Raw genomic sequence first — 21,548 nt, forward strand, 5'->3', positions numbered from 1 at the left:
TTTATCCCTAATTTAATTTAGTGACCATATCGTAATAAAGGTAAAGTTATAGATCGTTTTGAAAACTTTAAGAAATTTAGGGACTTATGATGCGAATTACGTATTTCTTTTTATTTCATAAACCCAATATTTTTTCCTTTCCTTTAGTCGCGTCTCTATTTCTTTTTCCCTGAATTCTTTCTTTCCCTCTTCGTGTGCTGCCACCTTTCTCGTAGATTAAGCTCGTCGGTGTTGTTAAACGTCCCGCAACCACCTTATACCGTGACTTCCTATTGTCGTTGCAATTGGGTTACCGTTTTTGCCCCTTTTGGTAAGACTATCAAGAACCCCTTTCACGTCGTGGTTGCACAGTCATTGATGTGGTTGTGGCCGAGTGTTCTGTGTTAAGGGTCGAGTTGACATTGTTGGTGTTGTGTAGCCTTTAGTAATTCGTTTTGAGCATGGAAACACCTTGGATGGTCACTATCTCTCCACTTTCGGTCTTTTAAGCCTCGATTAGAGTTTCTACAGAAATGTTTTAAATTTTCGATGAAATTGTACAAGTTACGTATTAAGCTGATTAGAGAGATGCTTGATTTATTTTAATTTTGAGTAGTAGATTAAAGACTAAATCTTTAAGGCTAGAGAGCAAGAATAAGTGAAAAGTAAATAAGTTGTCTGCTAAAGGTTTAAGAAAATATTATTTTAAGTGGCCATACATAGATCATCGTTAGTTAGGTGAGAAGATAGTGGAAGATAAGTCTGTATTAATTCTGATTGATTTGGGTTCTACGCATTTCTATGTTGGCACGAAATCAGTTAGAGAAAAAGGTATTTCCATGAAACCCTTTAATACGAAATCAATTGAATTATTTTTAAAATATTTGATTAAGTCCAAAATCAATTTACAAATATTTGTTATATCAAAATATAAGTTCAACATAACATAAACGATTTAGTATTTGGAGGGTTATGTCATTTATTTTCAGAGGAACTATTATTTTCAGTATGGACTTTATTCGGATTTTTCCTTTGACATATATTTATTTATTTTTGGAGTTATTATTTATGTAATTTGAGACTTTAGACATTACAATTATTTTTCAAATTGTTTATGCATTTCTTTCGAATAATTATTATTTATATCAGATTTCCTCATACATTTGTTTAATTAAATTTTGAAATTTTAAACTTGAGAAATATTTCTATAATTATAATGTTAACTTTTAAGCATTGAATCAATTATGGTTTTCTTGAGTGACAAAATACAATATGGACTCTTTGGATCCGACCTATTTCTTATAGGTCAATTTAAGGGGTTATAAAAATCTTACTCCAATTTGAAAAATAAAAGATATTGAGTATAAGGTTGGAGAGAAAGTATTTCTTAGAAAGTATTTCTTTAAGTCTCACCATGAATTTGAAGGGAAGAGTAAAATCAACCCCAAATTTATCGATCCTTGTGAAATATTGAAAAAAAAATAGTCTAATGGCTAATCAATTGGCATTACCTCTAAATTTGGCAAGGATTCACAATGTTTTTCATGTGTCCATACTCGTAAGATATTGTTCAGATCCTTCACACTTTCTAGAGGTTATTGAGATTCAACCGAATTTAACTTACAAAAATGAGCTAGTTAGAATCATTGAATATTGTATCAAGAAATTGAGGAACAAGTAAATTCCATTGGTGAAAGTTTTATGGAGGAATCACAAAGTTCAAAATGGGAAACTAGGAAGCTATACGCCAACATCCTCATCTATTTGGGTCAAGTAAGAACTTTCAAGATAAATTTTTCTTGACGAATGAGAGTTGTAACGCCTTGAAATTCCTTTGAGGGCCAAATCAATATTTTAGAAATATGTTGAGGACCAATGGAGTAATTTCTATTACCCGTGATTAAATAGAATTTTGGATAAAGAATTAAATTCTAAAAATTTATTACATGGAATAATGACTAAAATGAAAGAAAGTAATTATGTAAGCTTAAAGTGAAAATAAAGAAAGAGTGAGATCCTTTCATGAACAATTCCACCAAAAAATATGGAAACTTTTGCAATCAATTGATATTAACATAGGGAATCCATATAATGACTAAAATGAAAGAAAGTGATTATGTAAGTTTAAAGTGAAAATAAAGAAGAGTGAAATCCTTTAATGAACAATTTCACCTGAAAAACAGGGAAACTTTTGCAATCAATTGATATTAACCATAGGGTATCCATATAAAATGTCATAAATTTTTTTATAGATCCACTTTAATTTGAAATTAAGTATACACGTATATAAATAATAACCGTTTTAAATCTCAACTCCATATTTGAAATAAATTTTGAAATATTCATTGGATTTTCAAAACTATTACAATATACCCAACATAGAATAATTTGTAAAAACAATCAATACCGTGTTCAAAAAGATAAATTCTATAGGAAATCAATCGAATACTTTCAACTGTCAAAAATCATTTATTATCGATCACATAATAATTAATTAAAAAACACTATAAAAACTTTATAATTTATCCAATATCAAATAATTAATCACATTTTATAAAATATTTTAAAATTCAGGTGTTACAGGCGCCATTGTTGCTACAACATCTCGAAGTTAACAAGTCTAATAATGTAATTGTGAATGTAAATTAATTTAAAAGAATTATTATCTTTATAATATTCAATTCAAATTAATAATCAAGGGATAATATCTATTAAAATTTACTTTTGACATGGTTTAGTATTTAAATTAATCTAAGACATACGAACCAAACAATCTCATTGATTAAAGAACTTATTATTATTTCTTGAAGTCTCATATTCGAACACCATATATATCAAGGACACGAAACTTTCATTGTCAAATAATTAGAAGTCTTTAAACAAATACTACCTTTTATACACCTCATATATATATATATATATATATATATATATATATATATTCATATAAAAGATATATAAGACTGAAATAAAAATCTAAAATTAAAAATATGAATAATGATTTAGGCCATAACACCATAAGATCGGGAATTATTTATTCTTAAATCCTGAAATAAAGAATGAAGTGACTGGAGAGGCAAATTCACATATGAGCTCTCTATGTTGGCACTCGGAGGTCAATATTGTCACTTAGAAAGTATAGAATTACCGTTTGTTTACAGTTTTCCCTTTCCAATAATTAGAAAAATTATTTTATGAAACTTTATTTATAACGTTATTCATGGTTTTCTAATCTCTGGTTTTCCAGTGTCTTTGCAAAGATGAAGTCATGAAACATAAGTTTTCTTTTGGTAATCTAAACCAAGGCAACAACAATTGTGTACTTCTTTCTTCAATCTTTCCTACTTGACTTCAACTCAAACTTCCATCAAACCAAGGTTTTAAAGCCACAGAATCAAAGCTATCAAATATAAAAGTGAAGAAACTGAAACCCCGTCTTTATCTGTAGGCCAAAGAAGTATGGTCTTGAAACTGGGCTATGGAAGGTACCTACTTCATTTCTCTTTTCTTATTTACTACTGTATATCTTTCTCTTCTTTCTCCTATTGTTTTTTTCGGGTTCGATGAGAAGCTAACTTCGTGCCTATGATTTCATCTACTTTTTTTTTAAATATCTTACAATATTCAGTTCCAAGGATGAAGGTCAAGAAAAGAAATGAAAGGGTGACCAAGCGAAGAAGCATACTTGGCAACCTCAATTAGCATATCTTTGATCTCCTTCTCCCTTTGTTATGCACTACTTAGTGCAGGCATTGATGTTCAAGCTTTGCTTCAAAAGGTACAAACAAAACCAATTAAAACACACATGTTACAAATTTCTCTTATATGTTTTCATTTCATAATTAGTGACTAAGGGTGGAACTGAGTACTAACCATTAGACGGAATTTTGAATTCCAGGGGAGAATCTCAACCGATGCAACCAGGGAGGAAGTCGGACCTTTCCATTGTGGCATATGCTGCACAAAAAGCTGCATCTCTTTTTATGTTTCCTCTCTCTGACTCACATTGTTCCTAGTTGGATAGGGAAGAAGGTTGAAAAAAGATAAAGCTTTGGGGCACTTCCATGTCCAATACCCTGTTTCATATCTACTTTCCAGGTACAACAGTTTTGGTGTTTCTCGTAGAGCCATGCCATGAACTTAACATGGCATGCTAGTCACAAACATCATTATTTCATTAAAAAAAAATCTCAATACAGTAAAAGCAGGTACATCAGATCATTTGTTTTCCATCACAAGATGTCTCTGTGACCCTACAAAAGTGAATCTAATGACACGTTCTAGTTGATGCACAAAAAGCAAAAGAGAGGGAACAATATGCAACGATTAACTCAGATAAAAATGCGACCTTATATACTACAAGATCACGTTGGATCATTTGTATTACTTACTGTACAGTGATTGAGCTACCAACTTCCTATTCTTTAGTTCCTCAGAACTTTTGAAGAAACATTAAGTACCCAACTTTTGCGAACCTTTACGGCAGTCTGCAGAGAACGAAGAATGTTCTAAACAAAAAGAATAGGTCAACTAATCTTCAGTTTCAAAAATGAAAATATGCCTTTTACCTTCCAGTTGAATTAGAAGGAACTTCAGCTGCATTTGAGGGAGGCGATTGAGGACCCGGTGAGCTAACAGCAGCAATGCTAAAGTCCTCATGAAGTGTATCAAACTCGTTCCAGTCAACCCCAGCTATAATCAAAAGTCATGGAATGCAAAATAATGAGCGAGAGAAAATAATTAAATTTTAATTCAAGGAAATCTCAGCAGAGGATACGTTCAGTCCGCCACATATCAGTGATGCTAACACCAGGATCTGATAAAAGCCAATAATCAGTATCACTCTGCAAAAGAAATCAGGAAATTAGTAGTTACCAATTTATCAAAAAAGCATACGAATTAAGAACATCATATAAGTATTGTGAAATGGTTATTCCAGCTGAAGAATTTCAGCAATATGCTATCCGAAGGCAAAACCCATCTGAACAAGCAACACACTCGTACATTTAAGATCCACAGACAATAAAAGCTTTTTATTGTCTCAGAGAAATACTATCAATATGGTACAAGAGTAGAACTTACATCAACCTCTGAGGGAACAATCTTCATGATCCCACTCACAAAGTCCTGCGAGGCAATAATATCTGAGCACATTCTATTAGCATCATGACCCTGCATGTCAACCTCCTTCCCTCTGCTCTCCTCTGTTACCATATTTGTTGCTGGGTTATCATTCAAGTCAGAAGTTGAGGGTAAATTTGGAGCCAAATCTACACCTTGTATCTCTTCAAATTTCTCCTCAAATTGACTACAGTATCAGAGAGAGAGGAATCACTAGAAAGTTAACCACTTTTAATACGGATGGACATGTATCTTTAGTACAAAAGGTTATCATTCTATCACAAAAAATTAATTTAATGCAAGTTTACAAAATTTCAACAGCAAGAAGTAGCAGTACCTGACAAGGTAGACATCTATAGGACCCATTGAGCTTCTAAGGACAATCCTATATCTCCTCTGGGTGTAGTCAACAGCCTGCTATATAAATAAAAGTCGCAAATGTGATTGAACATTAAAACATAAACTAAAAGTTAGTTCTTCAAACCTTTGAGAGTACCTCATCAGGATCTGGGACTTCCAGAGTGGTTCCATGTGGAGCTTTTATAGCTATCAGTGTTTCATTCTAAACAAGGCAATAGAACATGTAGTTAAAAGAAGAAAGTAGGATGTTTCGCAAGCATTACAATACCTTGTGACCCTACCAATTAGCAACTCAAACATATAGTATAACATTTGATCAATTAACAAACCTGGAAACAAGGCAAGCTCTTAATATCTTCCTCAGTCACAAAAAGCCACCTGAGATCGAAAAGTTGAAATGATTTAAGTTGTTCGGCTAAAATTGTGTAAAAGCAAGAATATCGAGTGGATAAACGAAGATTTACTTTTGATTGTTTTCATCTTCACTTAGATCCCTCAATCTTTCTTGCATTTCTCTGTACAATATATAAACCTCAGCAACAATGCAGGGAATGAAATTAATTAGCTGAGATACAATAGCAAAGACCATAGTAGCTTAACCTTATTTTTTCATCTACTCTGCGCTCCTCAATAGAAAGATTGTCAATGTCCGCCTGGAGGAGAGTTGCCATGAAGAAGTTTCCATTACAAACTTATATGGTGATAAACAGAAAGTGTTTGATCCTAAAACTTCGAGTGTAATTATCAATGATAAATATTCACTGAAGATGACCAACTAAAGCTTTATTGCCTGCACTGGACCATTCAAATAAAAGGCTAGTGCTAACTTTGCTAAATTGAGAGGCCAAGAAAGACATACAGAAAGGTGGAAAACTGCTTATGAGTAGTAGTGACAGATTCAGGCTTTTGAAAGAGGTCTGTTTGAATAAAAGCTAGAAAGAACATTCCAAGCAGCCTAATCCAGCAGGTTAAGGAGGCATTGATGGAAGTTATGAAGCAAACAGATATCACTAGAAAAGACTGACATTATCTTTTCAGCCGAAAAGAAATTTGATACCTTGAGATGGAAATAGAAGACATGCTGCAGTAGATAAAAGGAGCATCAAAGCAGCAAAAGAGCGGCAAAAAAAGAACTAACTCATGAGTCATGAGCATGACTTCAAGGAAACAGCAGCTAAAATTGGACTAATTTTCAAGTGAACACAAACCAAATGATAAAACATAGAGCTGAAACCTAAATCATCCAAGAATCCGCTCTTCAATTAACAATTTGTCCACAATTGCATGAATAGTACCTGTAAAGTAGCAACATTCTCATCAACCTCCCCTGGCCTTGAGACGTCAAGCCCCTGAAATATTTAAAAGATGAATGTTTTCTTAATTATAAAAGTGGTCCATGCCAACGAAGTTCAGAGAAAATAAGTTTTTGGTCATACTTCCACTGAATTCTGTTCTTAAGTTTCTTTTCAATGAGACCAATTCCTTCAAGTACATTGGTAATGTCATATATCCTCCTCTTTTGAACCTATTGGAACAAACAACAATCAAGAAATTAAAGTGTATGACCTGATTGTTTGAACAAACAATGAAAAGGTTACCTCCAGTGTATCAGCAGCCTTATTTAGATCAAGAATACCATATTCAGCTTGTTTAATTAAATTGATGAACTTCTTTGTCAAAAGCCCTGTGTTAAATTTGAAGGACATTGAGTCAGTCTTACAACTCAGTCACTCAATTCCGTAACCGGTGTGAAACAATGGCAACAATAACTTGCCAATTAACTTCATTAGCATCACTTGAAATAAAACACCAAACAAAGTACATAAAGAGACAAAAGGAAAGAGAACCACCTAAGGAGCTGTCATAGCGACAAGGACCTGCAGGAGTGAGATTATTGCCAGGAAAACCTGCAAATTTAGAAAAGTTCTCATTATCTATATCAACTTTTAGTCCTTTAGATTCGGTAGAAGTAGCAAAAATGCAAGGATTTTGCATGTAAAACTTGTGGATCTACAATTACCGGATATTGAAGAGATACAAAGAAGAATCATAGACATTATCTTTAGTCATATACCAGGCATTTAATACTACTCACCAAGATTTGAAGCAGGAGTTTGAGGACCAGATTTACTGCTTTTTGTTAGTCTTGATGCTTTTGAGCCTTTCCGCCTTTTCCTGATACAGGTGTCAGTAGGGGACTGCTAACCAACTCAGTGCTTCCTGGAGGCATTGCCCACTCACTAGACTCAGCTTCTCGATCTGCTACATCACTCTTCCTCTTTAACTGATACAGAATATATTGTTTCCAAATTGCAATTAGAATCATGGGGCAAATACAATTAGGCACAAAAGAATCATGAGGCACTCCATTGTAAAAAAGCTATCATATTGGATGATAAAGTTGGGTGAAAAATATAGATGTTTACAAGAAGCTGAAGCATCCACCTAGAAAGAAATCCTGATAATTTGCACTCGCAGACATCCTTTTTTCCCACAAGTGACATTATCCAATTAGAACCTTAAAAGCCTTACTCCATAAAAGAGAGAAGTGAAGAGGGGAAGAAATGTAATTTTTAAACGAGTAGGCCTCTTCTGTTACACACCTAAATCTCAGCATTTGTATGTGAAATGGCTACCACCTAAATTCTACAGAACGCCATGATGACTAAATTGTTCATAACAAAAAACAGTAGAAAAACTGAACCTATAATGGTCATGTAAACTTCCAAGAGCAAATCACCAACTAGAAACAAAAACCAGTGCCTCTTAAGGAGCACCAATGATGAGAACTGAATTGCAAGTGGACTGAGTGCTATAACCTTGTTGTCTTTTCAACTTATTAACAATGAAAACTATTCTTTTGTTTTTTTTAATTGGATTGTGTTAACTGAACTTTAGGAGAATTATTGTAAATCTATGTTTTCTTAAAGATTATCTCCGTCAACATCCTCGAGAGTACACTAGTTTAATTAGCTTAATGACATCCTATCCTTTTGCTATCCAAGTTTTCTTCAAACATTAGCTGGAATTTCCAATCCCAGTCCAGTCTAAATAATGGTCTTGACGGTCAACAAAATCACTATGCACTTGTTGAAGCTCAGGCTATTAAAATATCTTCAAGGCTTGTGTTATTTCTGGTAGCTTTCTACATAGAGTTTACCATTCAGACAAAGAAATGCTGATTCCTAAAATTAAATAAGCCTACAAGTCTTTGACATGTAGATTAGCCAATTAAGTATTATGCATTTGTATGTCTCTCCAGATTATTCTTTATAAAAATTTTGAAAAGTTGCAACCAAATGATGCTTTCAGCATCTTAACAGCTATTATCAGATATTCAATAAATCAACAGAAACTTGAGAGGCTCTAAATTTAATATTGATAAACATATAAGTAAAACAGTACCATCAATGTTTTGATTATGATAGACAAAGTATTCAACTTAAAAACTCCCTTTAGATATATATTAACAAACAATTTACGAGAGAACAAGTAAAAGTTCGTCCCTTTATAAGGCTGTGAAATAATAATTCTCGAGAGAAAGTAATAATTCTATAAAGCAAGAGTGTTCATCCCTTTATAAAGTATGACAAGTAATAACTCTTAAATGCAAGCATCATTGAAGTGTTCATCCCTTTGATCAACAGTGTTCATTCCTTTTAGAAGATTAGGGGAAGTAATAATTCTAGAAAGCAAGCAAGATCAAAGTGTTAAAAGTGACTGATACGTATAACTTGCTTCATCCATGATCCTTTGTCTGTAAACAAACCGCACTCTCACTGAATCATATTTGTAGCATGCTACATCTTTCCATATCCCATCAGCTTCACTAGTTCTGCCAAACTTCAATTAAACAGAGAAGCATCATCTCCGAATTTGGATAGGTTTTTCTAACCCTCAGCATTTTATGAGATAGTATGACATGACAAAACAAAGCCACAGCAGAATGCAAAGGAAATAATGGCAAACTGCTTTCTGATGTCATGAAGCAAACAAAGTGAAAGAACTTAATGTATGCATTGAAATGTATAATCATACCACTAGGAATACTAAAGCCTTTTCCCTCCTATAAAGTTTTCCTACAAAACCGATGCAGAAAAAAAACTAGGTAACAAGTTACTTAGCAAGCCCAAACTAGGTAGCATTAACAACTCTTTATATTGCTACCTGTAGAAAACAGACTGTGTAGAAAACAGACTGTAGAAAACAGACAAGTCTGTTATTTTTATTCTTGTGTACATTCAGTAGAACATATTACATATTTATATACAAATTATGCCTCTAAACTAGGAAACTCTAAGAAAGGAAACTAATCCTAGGAGATGTAATCCCTTGAAATAAGGGATTGAAAAACAGAAAATAATTACAGAATCTCTTAACTTAAGGGATTGACAACTCATTTCTATAATTCCTACACTCCCCCTCAAACTGGTGTATATATGTTGTATATACCCAGTTTGAATGACATCTCATCAAAAGTCACTCGTGGAAGGGCTTTGGTGAAGATATCTGGCAGCTGTTTCTTCATCGGAATGTACTGCAGTTTTGCAACTCCATTGTTGACCTTCTCGTAAATAAAATGTTTGTCTATCTCAATGTGTTTCGTTCTATCATGCTGCACTGGGTTTTTTGCTATACTTATCTATCATCTTCAGGAATTTGATTCTCAGATGAGTTTGGCTTAGACAAACTCACTCTTCCATTTGTTTCTATAGCATTTTCACTAGCATTTTTGTCATCCACGCTAAAGTTATGGACAGAAGAAGCCTTCAGAGAACCAGGTTGGTTAAAAATAAATTTAACTTCACTGCCAGCATTAACACTGTGAAAATCCCAAGAAATGTGATAGAAGCATTTCAATCTCCTGAGTGGAAAAAGGTTGTGGAAGAAGAGATAAAACGTTGCAAAAGAATAAGACATGGAGTTTGACAGATTTGCCAAAAGGGAAGAGAGCTGTTGGATGCAGGTGGATATTCACAGTCAAATATCATTCGGATGGGAGTGTGGAAAGATACAAGGCAAGGCTGGTTGCTAAAGGTTTTTCTCAGTCTTATGGCATCGACTACCAAGAGACTTTTGCACCGGTTGCAAAATTGAATACCATCAGAATATTGTTATCAGTAGCTGTTAACATGGACTGGAAATTGCATCAACTGGACATAAAGAATGCTTTTCTGAATGGGAACCTTGAAGAAGAGGTATACATGGAGGTCCCCCCCGGATTAGAAGGAAAGGTCACTAAGAAAACTGTGTGCAAGCTCAATAAATCCTTATATGGCTTAAACAGTCTCCCAGGGCTTGGTTTGATCGATTTGCTAAGGCTATGACACATAATGGTTTCAAACAAAGCCAAGCGGATCACACATTATTCAAAAAATAATTACAGAATCTCTTAACTTAAGGGATTGACAACTCATTTCTATAATTCCTACATTACCTCGAGTTTGAATAGTGTATTGAAATCACATGTTACTGGATCACCTGCTTCTTATACTCTAGAAAACATCAGGTAAATCCCCCCATATGTTAAGAAGCCAAGTACTTGATATCCATAAACTACTTGAAATGACTTTCTGCCTTGTGATTATTAGTGTACTCCACGAGCATTGTAGTTTATTTGTTTTCTAAATTATGTTCCAGCCATTCACCATTCATAACCAATTAACTTGTTCAAAATAACCAACTGAGAAGGGCTTGATTGCAATGATAATGACAGACATCCTTGTTCAGCCGACTTCTCTTTCTAGTTAATTTTCATCTTACCTATTATGCATCTTGTCCAAACACATTCATATACTGGAACCCTTTTCTTCCTGCAAACCATAGCCAAAACCACTCTCTATACTTCTATAACTTTCCTGCATGGATGCAACAATCAAACAAGGAGGTTTTATTCCTTGATCAACCTTAAATACATGATTCGAGTGGCAAAAGTGACACCTGACAGCTTTCTCTGCTCACCATGAATAATATTTCTACTCCATACGAGTAGATAGAATAAATTATTTTCCAGAACCCTCAAAACCATTCATCCTGGTAGTAGTAATCCGATTTTATTGATGTATCCCACGAGTCAGTTATGGAAAATTCTTCATCTTCTTGATACTTCCCATCAATATGGACATTTCAGCCAACATCCACATTGCTTTTCTCATAAATGTAAAAACCTTTAACATCAACATCTCACTTATAAATTTGAAACAATAATTGTAAAAGAAAAATGCAGCTCCAAACATGGTTAGTAAACTTAGAAAAGATGGTAAAGCACAAATATAAAAAAGGGTCAAACTTAAAGAGCTTAATGTTGAGTCTAGCATTCTATTATTTTAACAAACGATCCTGATCAGTATTACCAATAATTAACAAAATAGAAACCCAGATGAATTAATCAAAAATTAAAGTGGGCTGTCTGTCACTTGCCAAAGGAGCAAGTAACATACTGCTAAAAAATGTTGCACTTAATTTGTATTGTTACAAACATCATGGTTAGTAAATTTGTATTGTTGCACTCAAATTTGTCAAGCATAATTCTAATAACAAAAATCCCGAGATAAGCCCGGGACAGAGACTTGAACATCCTCTTTAGATTAGAAGCTGGTGTTCTAGCCTGTTTTTCTCTTTCTTTGTTTGTCTTGTTTGCCTTTTAGCAATAAATTTTCTGGTATTGTGTTTCTTTTTCGGATTAATAAAACCCTATGGACCCAAATCAAACCTAATACAAAATTAAGGCAATAATTAACCAAATTCACCAAAACCCGCCAAAATTCTCAACTATATAATCCAAAGAGGAAAAGAAACCCCATGGACCCAAATCAAACCTAATACCAAATTAAGACAATAATTAACCAAATTCACCAAAACCCGCCAAAATTCTCAAGTATAAAATCCAAAGAGGAAAAGAAACCCTATCAAAATCAAAACCAAAATCAAGTTCAACCGCAATTTTTGCTCGCAACAACTAAAAACCAAAATTCATAAAATCCACCCACCAAGTCAAATTCAAAACAGATATGAACTAAATCTCACGAACAACAACAATAATATAAAAAAACTGAAAAGAACAGGCTTGACACAGATGAGGAAAAAAGAACTTACGGGAGACTTAACAACGACGGCTTCAACTTCTTGATCGGCAACACGGTGAGGCTCAGTTGAAGCAAAACGGTGATAGTCACATCCAGTATACATAAACGACGGCTTCGTAGAAAAAGGTAGTTGCCGTTTTAGCGGCGGCCGATTTTGCTTCTGCTGCTGCTGTTGCTGCATGGATTGCTTTAGCTGCTCCGGAGTTTGAGAGTCCGACATCACACAAGACTTAAAATCAAAGAAAAAACAAAATGAAAAATGCTTTGGAATTTCTTTCACTAAAAATATTTGGATTTTCTTGGGGTTATTATTTGAAGGGAAGATAAAGTTTTTTTTTTTAAGATCTAGCGTTTGGGAAGAAGGAAAATTGAAAAAAGCGGGGGAGAGAAAGTGAGCCGATACGAGAAACGAATATGGAGGGAGGGAATTTTCGATCGGATATTGACGTGGAGGACCCTTTTTTATTAATTTTTATTTAATGATATAATAATAAAAATAAATAATTTTTAGCTTTAAAAATATATTATTTTTGTTTTCGTAGAACTCCCGCCAATTTAAGGATAGACAAAATGACATTTATAATAATTTGTTTTCTTTTCCTATTTTAATTATAATTTAGATTATTTTTTCACAATGAAATTTTATAACAGCAACTAGGGATGGGTATGGGTCGGGTTGGGTCAAATTTTTTATCCATCCAACCTGACTCGAGAACAATGATTCCTCCACTCGAGATCCGAATTGACCCACATGGAACAAGATTTAACCAACCCGAATCCGACCTGATATATAACTTAAAAATCCAATTTAACTCTACCTAAAATAATAAAAAAATATTATTTTTATTCAATAAAAATAATTACCTAATTGAATATATATATATTATAATTATTCCTAAATATATAAGATAAAATTATTTTTTTATCGTGTCCGATCAAATATTTTTCATCCTAAAATCAAAATCGATCCGACTCAAATATCACATTTAAAAAATATGATACGACCCAATCAAATCAAATTATATCAAAATCTGTCGATTTCATATATCATGTTCATCCCTAACGACAACGTTATCAAGAAGTTTTTTTTTTTAAAATGAGGTTTTTAGTTACGCGTGATTGCGTGGATATTCAATGATTATAATTTCCTTAAATATAAATATAAAGTAAAAAAAATTATAAGAAATGAGGTTCGAATCGGCGATTCGCGCCTTTTGTAATAGTAATAAATTGGCGATTGTTTGGCGCGCATTTCTCACACCAACCACAACCCTATCTGTCATTTCCCAAGATTACGCGCCACTTTGTTAGGGCATTGTTTGGTTGGCTTATTCACTTTGGGCTGACTTTTGAGTTTAGATTGCAATTCAAAACTAAGGCTTCTTTTATAAACCAAACTAAATTGGTGTTTGGTTCGATGGAATTCTTTGGAATTGGGGGAATTGGAATCCCTCATGACTTTAACTTTCCATCAAATGAGGGAAAGTGAATTTCATCCAAGAATTGACGGAATTTAATTCCCTTGTTGGAGGGAATTGAAATTTGATCATACTATCATCATCAATCTTTTGATAACTTATTCATATATTGAATAAAAATATTTTTTTATTATTTCAGGTCGGGTTTCTAATTCATATATTCGGGTCGGGTCGGATGAAACTTTATTTTGGTCGGGTCGGTTTTTTTAAGTTTGATATTCGGGTCGGGTCGAGTTTGGGTTTAGATTGAAAAATATCCGACCCGAAAATATATATAATTTTATCTTATATATTTAGGAATAATTACAATAATACCCCTCTCTATATATTTTTTTCAATTAAGTCATTGTTTTTATTGAATAAAAATAATTTTTATTATTTCGGGTCGGGTTTTTTAAGTTTGATATTCGGGTTTTTTTAAGTGTAGGTTCGGGTTTAGGGTGAAAAAAAATGGACCGACCCGAAAAAATATATAATTTTACTTTATATATTTAGGAATAATTACAATAATACCCCTCTATATATAATTTTTTTCAATTAAGTCAATGTTTTTATTGAATAAAAATAATTTTTTTTTATTTTTTTGTGTCGTGCCAGGTCGGGTTTTTAATTCATATATTGAATAAAAATAGTTTTTGGTATATTTTTTGGTAACTAATTAACATATTCCAATTGGAATGTATTGAAATATTGCTCTATCTTTTGGTAACTTATTAACATATTTTGATTGCGATGATTTTAACTTATGATGTTTATTAGCATGATTTTTATAATTTATTGAAATGAATAATCAATCAATAAAATGAAAATTTAATATTTTTTAATTTTTTATAACATATTATTACATGTAAGTTGTAAAACAAACTAAAATAAAGCAAAAAAATAAGAAGGGCAATTCTGTCATTTTACATTACTGAAATCAAATTCATCTGACATGTCTGCGAACCAAACAGAATATGGAATTGGATTCCAATTCCATTTCCTGCCAACCAAACAGAATATGTAATTGAATTCCAACTCCCGATAGATTTTAATTCCTTCAGGTGCCGTTTGGTTCGCTTGAATTTTTATGAGAGAATTGGAATCTGTGAAGGAATTGGAATCTGTAGGAATTGGAATCCAACTCCATATTCTGTTTGGTTGGCAGGAAATGGAATTGGAATCCGATTTCATATTCTGTTTGGTTCGCAGACATGTCAGATAAATTTGATTTCAGTAATGTAAAATGACAGAATTGTCCTTCTTATTTTTTTTTTTGCTTTATTTTAGTTTATTTTACAACTTACATGTAGTAATATATTATAAAAAATTAAAAACATTAAATTTTTATTTTATTGATTAATTATTCATTTCAATAAATTATAAAAAACATGCTAATAAATATTATAAGTTAAAATCATCGTAATCAAAATATGTTAATAAGTTACCAAAAGATAGAGCAATATTTTCGATACATTCCAATCGGAGTATGTTAATTAATTACAAAAAATATACCAAAAACTATTTTTATTCAATATATGAATTAGAAACTCGACCAGACCCGACTCAAAATAATAAAAAATTATTTTTATTCAATAAAAACATTGACTTAATTGAAAAAAAATTATTTATAGAGGGGTATTATTGTAAATATTCCTAAATATATAAGGTAAAATTATATATTTTTTTCGGGTTAGTCCGGTTTTTTTCACCCTAAACTCGAACCGACCCGACCCGAATATCATACTTAAAAAAACGCGACCCAACTCGACCCGAATATCACACTTAAAAAACCCGACCCGACTCGAACAAAATAAAGTTTCATCCGACCCGACCCGAATATATGAATTAGAAATCCGAACCGACCCGACCCGAAATAATAAAAAAATATTTTTATTTAATAAAAACAGTGACTTAATCCGTCCCGACCCGAATTATATATATTTTCGGGTCGGTCCGGTTTTTTTCACCCTAAACCCGAACCCGACCCGACCCGGCCCAAATATCACACTTAAAAAACCCGATCCGACCAAAATAAAGCTTCACCCGACCCGACCCGAAATAATAAAAAATTATTTTTATTCAATATATGAATAAGTTACCAAAGGATTGATGAAGGTAGTATGGTCAAATTTCAATTCCCTCTAACAAGATAATTGAATTCCATCCATTTTTTGATGGAATTCACTTTCCCTCATTTGATAAAATTCACTTTCCCTCATTTGATGGAATTGAATTCCATCAGGGATTCCAATTCCCTTGAAAAACTTGAACCAAACATGGAAAAGTGGTGGAATTGGATTCCAATTCCCACCAATTCCAAGTGATTCCATCCAACCAAACAACACCTCACAGATTCCAATTCCCTCATAAATATTTTAGCGAACCAAACGTCACCTAAGGATTCTATTGGTGGATTAGGTCGTGTAAAGAAAATTAGTCCATTAAACGATATTCAAAATTATTTTAGGGCGTACTTAAATGTTACAGTGTAAGGTAAGTTTATCACATTCACATAACGAGTTTTGCTTAAATAATATTTTTTTATTTAAACTTATTACATCGAAGTGACGAATTTTAATAAAATACAATTTTTTATTAAATTTTGTAATGTCGAAATAAAAAAATTCAATAAAATATATGTTTTATTAAAACTAGTCATGTCTACATGACGAGTTCATGACTAGTTCCAAATTATTGTAGCAAATATCATAGTTTTTAAAATAAAAAAAATGATACCCTATTGGACAAAATAATTAGCCTACCTACGATATTGGGCCAATTTATCCCCATACCTAGTCTCAATTTTTACCTCGGGAAAAAAGTCAATTAAATTACTATTTATTTATATTTTATAATTTAAAATCTAGTAAAATCCTAATAATTTTTATCTTTTTAAAATTTATGTTAATTCTATTTAGTTTTAATTTCATTTTTTTGCTTATTAAAAAAATAAATGATTTACTAATTGAATATTCCACTTTGAACTCAGTTAAATACTAATCCAAAGTTATTAATTTTCAAATCATATTTCATTATTGAGAAAATGTTATTACTTATATATATATATATATATATATATATATATATATATATATCATCTACAAATTTTTAATTTGTCTATAAGTCAATAAGCATTCCATTCATGAGTTATAAAGAGGTAGTGAATATACAATTTAGACTTTTATAATGTAGGCTAAAATAATATATAATTAAATTATGATTATTTGTTTATTAGTTACATATTCATTATTTTAGTTCACGAGTCACTTTACTAAAATATCAAGACTAAACACGAACCAACTTATCTTAATAATTATAGAAATCGTTGTTATTTCTATAGATCACAGGTTCGAGCACCAACAGCTGCAGCAGAGCGATTGAGAATTCATTTTCAAATAATTGAGAGTATTTAGAACATATATTACTTTATAACTATTTAATGGTTAATTAAATTGCAAACAAAAAATAATTTAAACTAAACAAGGGATCAAAAACTAAATTAGAACAAACTTATAATTTTCATTACAAAGACAATTAATAAATTAACTAAAACCTGACTCTCTAAAAAAAAGGTTTCAAGCAGAGTCGTCAAGTTGTCGAAACGATTTATTTTTCTTTTAAAAACAACAACAACATATTTAATTTTTAAATAAATGATTACGTGTGATTTTCAAAAAATCTCGTCTAGATTAATTTGGTGTTTTCTTTTTAAAGTAAAAAACGGTTCGAGGAGTCGCCACCAATCTTTGATTAGGGTGTGATTGGGCACCCAAAATGATTTTCATTTTAATAAAAATAATTTTAATTTTATTAAAACAACATCTTAGGTCTACGTACCAAAAATTGAGTTCGGGAGTTGATTACGCGTGGGGAAGGATTAACACCCGTACAGCGCCCTAAATCAGTACCTGGTCGATTAATTAGTTGTCTTTGTAATGAAATTTACGAGTTCGAGTTTAATTTAATTCAAGATCCCTTCAAATAGTATTCTTTGAATTTTAGGAAGAAAACGACAATATTTAATTATTTCCTGTTGAGAAGAAAATACCTCTTATGCCTTAAAGCAATCCATTCTCACTCCAATTGAAATAAAGAAATATTACTATTTCATTCTAAAATTCATTATTAATTCAAATGCATGAATGATAATGAAAAAATAAATTAAATTAAAAATTACCAATCCTTTTAGAAAGAAGAAGGATATTCGATTATTTAAAGACGTCGAGATCACACCTTTTATAAGTTCTAACGATATTTTCTCGAAGAATTTTAAATAGACGAACGTTTTTTTTCTCTCGTTCCCAAGTTTTAGGTGTGGTCAAATTTTAGGGTTTCACTTGACGTGATGCACTTTCATCTTAAAATTATCGAAAGTAAGTTTTTTATACGTTTAGAAAACCACTTCACAACAACCTTAAAATGAAAGGGCATTACCCTTAATCCAATTATCTGAATTGGGTCTAGTTATGCTTATGAATGTACAAAAAAATACGATTACATACATGGTATTAGGGGTATATTTAAAACAATAAATAAATACATAGACTTTGGCTATATATCTATACGCAAAGTTTTTTTAACAAATGTACTAAGTAAATATAAATTGCAAAAAAGGCATGAAACACAATTATAAAATATAATATTGATATATATATATATATATATATATATATATATATATATATATATATATATATATATATATATATATATATATACACACGTAAAGTTCTTTAACAAATGTATTAAGTAAATATAAATTGCAAAAAAAGGCATGAGACACAATTATAGAATATAATATAATATAATACTAACCGACATGTGTCAAGTAAATATAAGTCAAACAGTTTTTGAGTAAAGCACAACACAACTTGTGACCAACTCACTCGATATGCACCCTATAATATCTCAAATATCAGATCGGTGACCATAATAAAAGAATTTGAAATTTGGGGAAATAAATTGAGTAAATGTTAAAGTATAAGAAATAATTTAGAAATTTTGTTTAAGACCAATTAGTAAGAATGGAAGATTGAAAGGGCATTTTGGTCCTTTAGAGTGAAATGAATTTAAAAATTTATTTTATTAGGGATTTAAGAAGAGAAAAGGAGAAAGTTAATAAGCTAGTTATCTTTCTTCTCTTCTCCTTCTTCTCGTGTTCACGTTCTCTCCCCATAGCCAAGATCGAAATCAAGCTCCCGAGTCGAGCAAAACAAAAGGCAAAGGCAAAGTCGTTGAGTATTCATATTTGCGTTTTGGATACAATAGCGAGGCAAGCCACGTGAGTGCATTTATTATTTACTTATATGTTATGATAGTCATAGATGCATGTTGTTTAATGTATGTATGATGATTACCGAATGACACTATGTGTGCAAACTTAAGAAATTCATAATAAGTTTATGAATTTCCGTATGGACACTGTGTGTGCAAAACTTAAGAAATTCATAATAAGTTTATGAATTTCCATATGGGCACTGTGTGTGCAAAACTAAAAAATTCATAATAAGTTTATGAATTTTTCGTATGGACACCGTGTGTACAAAACTAAGAAATTCATAATAAGTTTATGAATTTCCGTAAGGGCACTGTGTGTGCAAAACTAAGAAATTCATAATAAGTTTATGAATTTCCGTATGGACATTGTGTGTGCAAACTAAGAAATTCATAATAAGTTTATGAATTTCCGTATGGGCACTGTGTGTGCAAAACTAAGAAATTCATAATAAGTTTATGAATTTCCTTATGGGCACTGTGTGTGCAAACTTAAAAAATTCGTAATAAGTTAATGAATTTTTGTATTGGCACTATGTGTGCAACCTAAGAAATTCATAATAAGTTTATGAATTTCCGTATTAGCAATGTGTGTGCAACCCCACGTAATTCATAATAGATTTGTGAATTACTGTATTGGCACTACGTGTGCAAACTATAGAGTTATAATGAATTGAAAGAGTTAATTGATATTATGAATAATTATTAGAATATAAATTGTTCTAAAATGAAAGACTAAATGCCTAACTGTGCATTTAGCAGAAAGGTGCCAATAATGCAAGTTAGATGAAAGGTTAAATGCCTTTGGGATGAAATACTAAATACCTCACTGTGCTTTTTGGCAGAAAGTTAATATTGATGCAAGATAGATGCCTAACGGTGCATTTCTGGCAGAGAGGTGTCACTAATGCAAGTTAGATTAAGAATAGTGCATAATTGACATGAAATGATGCCACAAATGAAATTACATAACTGTGTATTAACAGTATATAAGGTGCCGCTCATGATAATTATAAAAGATAAAGGACCATTTGGCATTTTAGTGCAATACATGTACATTACTTTCTCATTTAACATACATAGGGAAAATAAAGAATAATTGGGAAAATTATACAGAAAAATAGGTATGTTGGGCATACTAAGAATAATTTTGATGATAGTCTGAAAGAAATTTGGTTTAACTGAGAAGGATTTATCTGATCCTTATGGAGTATGCGATTTAGTTCGTAATTAAATAGTCATGATATATTTATGTATAAATTGTAGTTTCTTTATAATATTATGTCTCACTAAGTAATTACTTAACGTGTGTTGGTTTCACGCGTAGGTAAAAGCCGAGATTAGAAGTAAAGAGTATCGAGCAACTCCAAGCATCAAGGAATATACTGTAATATCAGTAAGACATCCTAGGATGAAATTTTTGACTTAGTTTAGTGGCATGTACCTATGAATGTCCTATTAGCTCTATTTAAATATTTTGTAAACTGATTTGTAATAGATTAACTGGATTGTTTTATATTGATTTTAAATATGGATAACATGAACTAGTATTGCTAATCGGAGTAGACGTGTTTAATATATTCGTAAATGGTTTTATTTAAAAAAAAATTACTGATTTTCAAGTATAGAAAATGTTTCAAAAGTAATGTGACATATGTGACTCGAATACGGAAATGTATACGGGAAATGGGTGTTACATTTATTGGTATCAGAGCTACAAGTTTAGCTGTTTCTAAACATGAAATGAGCATTAATTTTGTTAAGAATGTATACATGCCACTAGGATGTCAAAAGTTTACTGATAGTTATATATATATTGTGAAGATGCTTATACGAAAGTAAAGTTACTCTTTATTAATGTAAGATGATTTTCGATTGTGTTTAGATGTCGAAAACTAAAGATAAAGGTAAGAAAGTTGATAATATTGAAAAGAAGGTCGAGATCAAAATCGACCCAAGATAATCCGACATGACTTCAGTATCACGCCTTAGAAGGGTAGAAGCTAGGGGTGTTCAAAATTCGATTTTAACCGAATTAACCGACCGAACCGAATTAGTTCGGTTAATTCGGTCGGCCACCGAATTAATTCAGTCGGGGAACGGTTAAGGATTTTTTTAGAATTTGGTTAACGGTTAATTCGGTTCGAAATTGGTTAATTAACCGAATTAACCGAATTAGCCTTTAAATATAATTATATTAAGAGGCCCAATCCATTTAAAATTCATTTAAAACCCAAATCAATATTAATTAATTAAAATAATATCAAAA

At 31.7% G+C, this 21,548-nt stretch overlaps 1 pseudogene; it reads right to left on the reverse strand.

Annotated features, from left to right (window-relative positions):
• Positions 1–4,133: 4,133 nt before the first annotated feature.
• LOC120129477 lies at positions 4,134–12,930 on the reverse strand (annotated as a pseudogene).
• Between the last annotated feature and the right edge of the window lie 8,618 nt (positions 12,931–21,548).

Source organism: Hibiscus syriacus, unplaced genomic scaffold (assembly GCF_006381635.1).
Source record: "Hibiscus syriacus cultivar Baekdansim isolate YM2019G1 unplaced genomic scaffold, ASM638163v2 tig00001644_pilon, whole genome shotgun sequence".
In the NCBI taxonomy this organism is placed as follows: Eukaryota; Viridiplantae; Streptophyta; class Magnoliopsida; order Malvales; family Malvaceae; genus Hibiscus; species Hibiscus syriacus.